Source organism: Nicotiana tomentosiformis, chromosome 11 (assembly GCF_000390325.3).
Source record: "Nicotiana tomentosiformis chromosome 11, ASM39032v3, whole genome shotgun sequence".
Classification (NCBI taxonomy): Eukaryota; Viridiplantae; Streptophyta; class Magnoliopsida; order Solanales; family Solanaceae; genus Nicotiana; species Nicotiana tomentosiformis.
Window position 1 is genome coordinate 94,464,708 of NC_090822.1, and position 9,978 is coordinate 94,474,685.

Below are 9,978 nucleotides of genomic sequence, written 5' to 3' on the forward strand. Positions count from 1 at the left end.
TTATAAGGTAATTACATATAAAATTTCTATAACAAATTTAATTTTCCATATTTATATAGTTAATGTACATAACTTAACACTCTGTTTGGATCATTGCTACCCATCCTTTTATAATATGTTGTATTGTATTATACTGTATTATATCGTTTTGATGGATACAACGTTTGGATAGATTGTATCGTTTGCTATTGTTAAATAACATCTTTATTGTTTGGTTTGACTGTATTGTACTGGTAAGTTTACTAAAATACCCTCAATTATTTTAAATAGTAAACTTTTAAAGACTTACTCATAAAAATAATTTATTTTTATCCCCGTCTTCCTCACAAGGAATCACCATTCTACCATAATAGCGAAAGCACCAAACTCGTTTCATACAAAAAAACAAATAATAATTCATATCCCCGTAAAAAATTAGATATAGTTGCAGCACAATAAGGAGAATTAAAATATATGGTCATTGGGAAAAAAATACATGTAGTTTCGAATGGCAGAAACCTAAGCAAATTATATATGTTAATAAAATCAGCAAAAAGTTTGCAAAGATCATCGATGCGATAAAATAAAGAAAAAATGATATGGAAAATTAACCAAAATAATACATGGCAGAAGGATGGAGACAAAGTATGTAGTTGGGTGAAGTATAATATAAATAATAAGGTAAAGGGTAAAATTAAAATATAGAATAATAATAAGTGGGGGCGTAATTGAAAAGAAAAATACGGAACAATCCCACCACATCGATTTGGTTGTTTCATAAAATGGGGCTTTTCATTGTTCCGAAAAATGGATTTAACAATACGATACAATCAATTTTATATTAACAATCAAAACAAATATTGTACCTAGGGTAATAATACAATACAATACGACGGGTAACAACCATCTAAACAATACGTAAATGTCAGTAAATATTTTTGATATGGTCTTATGGACATGAAATGCCGACTAAAACATGTTTTATTTTTTAACTAAAAAATGATTTCACTAGTAAAAATAGCTATTTACTGACTGAATATTTTTGGCCAATTTAATGCAGCCACAATTTCTGATTGATTCGGTCGGAAACTTCATTAAAATACATGCTAAATTTTTTTTAAAAAAAATTTTGGCTCCAAATTGCGACTCTTTCAGTCGCTCAATTACGCGAAAAATACCGCAAAAATATTTTTTGAGGTTTCCGACTGAATCAGTCGTAAAAAATAAAAAAAATATTTCAACTGATTTGGTCGAAATTTGCAATAAAAACGAGGTCTGTCTGGTCAACGGATTTGCGACCGAATCAATCGCTATTTGAAAATTTCAAATTTCAAATTGCGACCGATTCGGTCGCAAATCTATTTTTAATACAGCCCATCACCCGTTTTTTCTTCTTTCTTCTCTAGTATTTTTTTTCCTCTCCTCCCCTCTCCTCTTCTGCCCCACCTGCTCTATTTCTTGATTTTCTTCGCTAATCTAACCATATTAGGTACCTTACCACAATTTTCCTATCTCCCACTCTCCCCCTCCATCACCCGCTCCCTTTCCCCCATCCAGCCGACCCCCCTCCCCCCTAATATATTTTCCTAAGTTGTTTAACTCGTTTTTGGTGCAGGATCCGGCGACTCTTCTCTCCTCCGGTGGTGGTGGTCCGACAGCAGATCCGATAGTTCTTTTCCAGGTAATTTTTTTTTTCTTTTGCATTAATTTAGCAATATAGTATGTATAAATTAGCTATATAATTTGTAATATAGTATGGATAAATTAGCAATAATTTTTGTAATATAGTATGTATATAGTGACTTGTTAAAAATTTATTCGTTTAGATTAATTAGCTATTTTTTTTCTTTTTAGTTAGATGTTCTTGTGAAAATAGCTAGTATACTTGTATGTATCCAATAGTAAATCAGAAAAAAAAAAATTAGAATAATTTGGGTATTTTCTACAAGTATGAAATTCTTGTTATATAAAAATAACTTAAGTGCTAATACTTCTTTATTAGAGTTGAATAATATTTTAAAGAGTTAGAATTTTTATACATTCAAGTTAGGTTAGTTAAGAACAACTTAAGTGCTAATACTTCTCTGTTTCAGCTTTTCGATTGGAAATTCTCTATGCCCTATCTATATGTTAGTTATATTATTTATTATTGGAACAAAATGAAGAAAATGCAGTCAATTAAGTATTAGAGCGCTATCATATGCTACTTTGAAATAAATTAGATTAATTTATATGTTTTAGGACTTTTTGTCTTACAATAGTTTAATGTACCTATTAATATTGAAACTATCCAAGTATTATAGTAAAATATATTATTAAACTATTTAGATAACCTTTGGGAGAATATAACTTAGTAACTAGTATAAATAAAATAAATATATCAACTTCTAGTTTTTTTTGTTTGTCTAGATGGCATTTGTGCATCGTAGATGGATGTATAATAGGAATCATCCTAATCGTGTGGGGTTAAGAGATGAATTTAAAGAAGGGGTTGTTGGATTTATTGCTAAGCCAAGGACACTTGATGATTTTCGTATTGAATAAACGATTAGGTGCCCTTGTGTGAAATGCAAGTGTGTTAAGTTATTGGGAGAAGATGTTATGTCATCTTTTTAAAAAGAGATTTATGAAAATTATTATGTGTGAACTGCTCATGGGGAGAATCTTGATAGCGTAAATGATGTTAATTTTCATAATTCTTTTAGTGGTGAGGAGGGTAGTTTTGTAGTGGAGAATAATGGTAAAAATTCTAGATTCAATGACATGATGAGGGATGCCTTTGAGATGTTCCCGGGGGCTCAATCTGAACCAAATGACGAGGCTAAGAAGTTCTTCAAAGAGTTAGAGGAAGCTAGTTGTCGGTTGTATGGAGGCTCAGTGCATTCCAAGTTGTCTGTTGCTGTTCGATTACTTCAGATTAAGTAGGATGGTTCTATTTCTCAATCGGGCATGAATTCTATCATTGGGCTTATGAATTAACTTACTCCGAGTAACATTGACCTACCCAAAGATTTCTAAACGGTAAACAAATTGGTTTCCAAGTTGGGTCTTTCATAAGAGAGGATTTATTGACGTGAGAATGGTTGCATGTTATTCTATAAGGAAGATGCATCTCTAGAGAACTGTAAATTTTGTAACAAGCCTCGTTACAAGGATGCCACAAATGATAAAAAGAAGAAGATCTCGGTGAAGGTGATGCACTACTTACCCCTTATACCAAGGTTAAAGAGGTTGTATGCATCAATGAGCTCCGCTCATCATATGAGATGACATTATGAGCATAGAAGGCCAGATGGTTGTCACGACCCAAAATCCCACCGCAGGAGTCGTGATGGCACCTAGTCTCTAAGACTAGGTAAATCGATTTTCATTACATTTTTTAAGCCATTTTTTTAATAAGTAACCAAAACTAACAGCGGAACAAATATGAATATACAACCTCCCAAGGCTGGTAGTAGTGAGTCACGAACTCTAACTGAATACATAGAATGATCACGAGGACCGAATATACAATACTGTTTGATTACAAGTTAACAATACAATGAAATAAAAAGATTCCAAGGGACTGCGACGACCAAGCAGCTCTACCTTGAATCCTTACGATCCCGCTTTAACTCTGCTCAAGTCCGTTATCTTCACTATCTGGCTCTGCACAAAAATATGCAGAAGTGTAGTATGAGTACGCCATGGTCGGTACCCAGTAAGTATCAAGACTAACCTCAATGGAGTAGAGACGAGGTACAGTCAAGACACTCACTAGTCTAATAACATGTGCAATATAATATACAAAATAATAGGAAACAAATAACAATAGGGATATCATAAAACAACCAGTGATATGCACAACAAGATATCAAAACAACATTTAATTTTGCTCAATAAATAATAAATACAAGTACACTCAATTAAATCAAAATTTTCAAATAAATGTCCTTCACATATAATTCTCTTTCTTCTCTTATTCAATTGATAGTTTGATCGAGGGCGAGCGGAGACAAGTCACTAACTCTCCTTCAAATATAATTTTCCTCAAATAAATTTCTTTCAAATATAATTCTTTCATATAATACTTTCTAGATAAAAATCCTTCCAAATAAATATTTTGAATATAATTCTTCAATTAAAAAGTCACCATGTGACACCTCATTTCATAATCATAAAAAATACGGGTCTCAACCCATTTTCATATCTCCATGGCACTTCGTGCCCATAATTAAATTATCATATTTTTTCGGCACCTCGTGCCCTCATTTCATATCACAAATTGCACGGATAATTCACATGCCAATATCCTCAATGTATATAAGATCCACATGATCAATTTATTTCCGATAAAGTAAGTTTAAAATTTTTAAATCAAGTAAGAAAATCAACAAAGAAATGAATTTATTTTAGAAATCACTTCGGTGAAGAAAATAACATTTTAATTAAAATGAAGCACCTGATAGTTGCTGATTGGGATGTAAAACTTATAAGAACTAAAGCACACAGCAATTTATTTTATTCAAAATAATTTAACTTTGAAAACTAGTAAAGACTAGAACCACAAATCCTCAGAGTCTCATACAAGAGCCAAAGTCAACACATTACAACAAGGGATACAAACACATAATAAAATCAAATATTATATCACAGAAGAACACAATAATTTACCTATCACGGAAATACAAAAATAACTGAGGACAAATGCAACCATAGAGAATGTCAACAAAGGCACTCCCGAGATACCGTCTCGTAGTCCCAAAGGTAAATATGCAACAACAACAATGCCCCCAGGCCATCACAAGTCATCACAATTCAATCCCCGACATATCCCACCTTGTCTCGCCACATGTGCAATAGTATAGTGAATGTCCGGCTTGTCTCGCCACACGCGCACAATAATGTTCCCACCTTATCTCGCCACATGCGCAAACCTATATATATATATATATATATATATATATATATATATATATAAATAGCCCACCTTGTCACGTCGCATATGCATAAATTAATAGTAATAATAGCACAGCAGAAACCTCGTGCAAACACCCGAACATAACTCCCACAATATAATGTGCCAATATCACATCTCATAAACTGCACCTCAAGTGCTCAAATATTAAAACATAGCATAGATTGCACATCAAATGCTCAATTATTATAATTTATCACAGATTGCACATCAATTGCTCAAATATCACAACTTGCCACAAAAATCAACAATACCTTATTTTTCACAATAAGGAGCCCATGGCTCGACCATAATGTGCACAAAAATTTTAACAAAATATCCGGAAGTGAACAACTCAACAAAATAATATTTCACATAAAAATCAAGGTGACAATCACACCAAATCATCATGTAAAAATAATTTGAACAAACAAGGATCTAGGCATGACAAATAGAGGATTTAATAAGTGCCAATAATTTTAATTTAATACATAAGGGCGTCTAAAGATTTTTAATCAATGAAATTTGCACATATAAACCAAGTACGTACTCGTCACCTCGCGTACATGGTTTTCAAGTACGCAATTTGCACATAAGACTCAATGCCTAAGGGAAAATTCTCCCACTTGAGGTTAAGCAAGACACTTACCTTTTTGAAATTAGGCCGATATTCCAAAATAGCCTTCTTGCTTGAATTGACCTCCAAAAATCTCAAATCTATCCAAATTAATTGTACAACTTCATTAAAATTCATCGAAAACAATTCCGGATAATAATACGTCGACTTAAAATTTTATTCCAAAAAGTCAACAAAAGTCAACGCGGGGCCCGCCCCTCGGAACTCGACATAATTTTTATGAAATCCGAACACCCATTCCGATACGAGTTCAACCATATAAATTTTATCAAATTCCAATAACAACTCGTCCTCCAAATCTTAAATTTTCGTTTTTGGAAGATTTTACAAAAATCTTGATTTTTCTCTATTTAAATCCGAATTAAACGATGAATATAATCATAGATTCATGAAATATAATCACTTTAGGATATAGAACACTTACCCTAACCAAGCTTGTAAAGAATCTCTCCAGAATCGCCCAAATCCGAGCTCAAAAAATTCCAAAACGAAATGCCAAAAATGGCCAAGTTCCATCCTTATGTTTCTGCCCAGTTTTGCACCTGCGGACTAATTTTTGCACCTGCGTGCTTGCTTTTGAGAGCGAAATCTCTCTTCTGCGAAGGCCACTGCCCACAAACACATCGCACTTGTGGAATCCTTTCTGCTTCTGTGCATTTGCAGGTGCGATGCAACATGCGCATATGCGCAAACAACCATTTTTGCGCCTTCCTTTCCCGCTTCTGCGGTTCCGCAGGTGCGGGATTTTCTTCGCACATGCGACCACTGCCATGCCCTTCCATCTTCACTTTTGCGATGGCTCCCTCGCTTCTGTGTGGTCCCACCTGCACCCAAAATTCCGCAGGTGCGATTCCAATAGCTGCTGCCATTTTCCAGCAGCTTCTTCCAAGTCCGAATTGCTCCGTTAACCTTCCAAAATCCACCAGAGGCCCTCGGAACCTCAACCAAATATATCAACATGTCCCAAAATACAATGAGAACTTAGTCGAGGCTTCAAACTACGTCAAACAACGCTGAAATTATGAATCGCGCATCGAATCGAATTATAAGTTTTCAAATCTTCCAACTTCTATATTTTGCGCCGAAATGTATCAAATCAATCCGGAATGACTTCAAATTTTGCACACAAGTCATAATTAACTTAATGGAGCTATTCCCATTTCCGGAATCGAAATCCGACCTCATTATCAAAAACTCACCCTTCGGTCGGGCTTTTCCAAAATCTTATATTTTTCAACTTTCTCCAAAATGTGTCGAATTGTCCTACGGACTTCCAAATCTAAATCCGAACATACGCCTAAGTCCGAAATCATCATATGAAGCTATTTCCATCCTCAAAATTCAATTCCGGAGTCGTTTGCTCAAAAGTCAACTCTCCGGCCAACTCTTTCCATTTAAGCTTCTAAATAAGAATTGCTCTTTTAATTAAATTCCAGTAAATCATACTCGACCACACCCGCGGGTCATAATACATATTACAAAACTTCCCGAGACCTTAATCCACTGAACGGGGCATTAATTCTTAAAATGACAAGTCGAGTTGTTACAATGGTGTTCTATGTCATCCATCAGATGGAGAAGCATGGAAGCATTTCGATAAGGTATTCCCGGACTTTGCTAGTGAACCAAGAAATATTAGGTTGGAATTACGCACTGATGGATTCACTCCATTTGCAGTCTGTGCTGCACCATATTCATGTTGGCCGGTATTTGTTACGCCGTATAATCTTCCACCTGAGTTATATATGACAAGTCCATATTTGTTTCTAACTTGTATTGTTCCAGGTCCATGCAATCCAAAAATGTTGATTGATGTTTACATGCAACATGATGTCATTGACTGATGAGTTGAAGTTATTGTGGCATCAAGGCATGGAAACATATGATGTATCAACTAATCAAAACTTCAGATTGCGGGCTGCTTTAATGTGAACTATAAATGATTTCCCTGCTTATGGAATGATGTCTAGGTGGTCGACTGCCAGAAAGTTAACTTGCCTGACTTGTATGGAAGATACAAAGGCATTCACTTTGAAACATGGAGGTAGGAACACATGGTTTGACTGCCATCACTACTTCTTGCCTATGGATCATGAGTTCAGGAGAAATACTAATGCATTTATGAAGAACAAAACTAATTATGAGGAGCCACCATCCGTCTTGTCTCAATGGAGTCTGAGTCTGAGTCTGAGGAGGAGGCTGAGTCCGACTAGGATTAGCTATTTGAATATTTTACAGTTAAAGTTAGAGACATGTTTAATTTATGTTGTTTGATGAGTTGGTTGGATTGTTATAAATAGTATTGTTCGTTTTGTAGTAAATATTAAATTTAGATTGTTATATTAGGTGTTTGGTTGGTTGTTTTATTTGGCAGGTGGTGTAATTAAAAATACAACAAAATTCTGCCAAAAGGATTGGCGATTGATTCGGTTGCAAATTGAGAATTTCTGAAATTTCTTAATTAATTAATACTCAATATATACGATTGTTTCGGTCGGAATATTTAATTAAAAATTAATCTTATTATTTAATTTTTTGACGGAATCGGTCGGAACATTTAATTTTTATTTTTTTTTAATTTCGATTAACGACAGAATTGGTCGCAAATTTACCGACCAATTCGGTCGCAATGACTTAAATTCAAATGGGTCCTTTGTTTTTCAGTTTGCGACCGAATCCGTCGGAAATTTTTGACTGATTCGATCGCAAATATTTTGCGACCACGTTTTTTCCGATCGACCATTTTCGGTCGGAAATTCGTCGGAAAAACACGATATAAACGGTCGGAGATTGACTTTTTTCTAGTAGTGTTTGTCTCCATGTAGTCTTAGATTATATTGGATCATTTTATCTTATTTAAGTATGCGGTGCAGTAGATGGGGCTACTTCCCTTAACCAGAGGTCTCGCGTTTGAGTCCTAGGTATGAAACAATTCTTGGTAGGGAGCACTTCCCCCCGAATGGGGCCCTACGCGGTGCACATCCGAATATAGTCGAGCTCCAATGCGGGTACCGGACACCGGGTGAGAAACCGAAAAAATAAAAAAAATATATATATATATATATATATATATATATATATATATATATATATATATACTGCTTCATGATTTATTAAATTAAGCACATTTTAATTGGAAAATTAAAATGGGTGTACTAAATTATATATAAAATCTTACATTATTTTCTTAAACATGAAGATTCTATTTCTAGGACGCTTTTTTTAATTCTGAAATCCATATTATAAATATAACTTTTCTCCAAAAACTATGATAACAATAATAAATATAACATAATTTTAGGGATAAATCTAGTAAATTTTGTAATAAAAATAATTAAATGAAATAAAAAATTAAATATACTGTGTCTTTTTTGAATAGTTGTATTTTTTTTATTAATAACTAATTGCAAAGAATTTTTTTACTTTTTCAGGAAAAACTTTTAAAACTTTTAGAACATAACTATTTATTTTAAAAGGTTGTCGTGTCGTTAGGGTTTTTCATCATTCAATCTATATCTATGTATACATATCTATCTATCTATATCTATCTATATTATTATAAAAGCACGAATATTTAACGCTAAATGTTATACGGCTAAAATATCCCTGAGATGTTAATCGAATTTTATGCCCTTAAATATTTGTGTTAAATGTGGATTTAATTATAATATTCAAAATATTACCTGAGCAAGAAATTATTTTCCGATTTAAACTACATATATGCCAACCGAGTTCGTACATCTAATCCATTTATGACTTAACATTCGTTTTTGACTATACTTAACATTCGTGTTGGACTATTACCCGCCTCCAATAGGCATGGTGTCACGACCCAAAATTCCATCACAGGCGTCGTGATGGTACCTAGTCTCTAAGACAAGGTAAGCCGATTTCAAATACATTTTTGTCACGACCCAAAATCCCACCACAGGCGTCGTGATGGTACATGGTCTCTAAGACTAGATAACCCGATTTCTATTACATTCTAAAGCCATTTTGTTAAATTAAATAAGTAACCAAAATTAACAACGAAATAAATATGAATATACAACCTCCCAAGACTGATAGTACTGAGTCACGAACTCTAACTGAATACATGGAATGATCACGAGAAGCAAATATACAATACTGTTTGATTACAAATTAACAGTACAATGAAATGAAAAGACTCCAAGAGACTGCGACGGCCAAGCATCTCTACCTTGAACCTTTACGATCGCGCTTTAACTCTGCTCAAGTCTGATATCTCTAATACCTGGCTATGCACAAAAATGTGCAGAAGTGTAGAGTGAGCACACCACAGCGGTGCCCAGTAAGTATCAAGACTAACATCTATGAAGTAGAGACGAGGTACAGTCAAGACACTCACTAGTCTAATAATATGTGCAATATAATATACAAAATAATAGGAAACAAAGAACAACAG

General features: G+C 34.0%; 1 long non-coding RNA gene across 1 annotated transcript; it reads left to right on the forward strand.

Moving 5' to 3' along the window:
* Positions 1-1,388: 1,388 nt before the first annotated feature.
* Positions 1,389-7,976, forward strand: LOC104117048 (uncharacterized). The gene is made up of 3 exons (XR_690996.2): positions 1,389-1,468; positions 1,595-1,660; positions 7,338-7,976. It is a non-coding gene; the product is annotated as an uncharacterized lncRNA (long non-coding RNA).
* Positions 7,977-9,978: the final 2,002 nt, after the last annotated feature.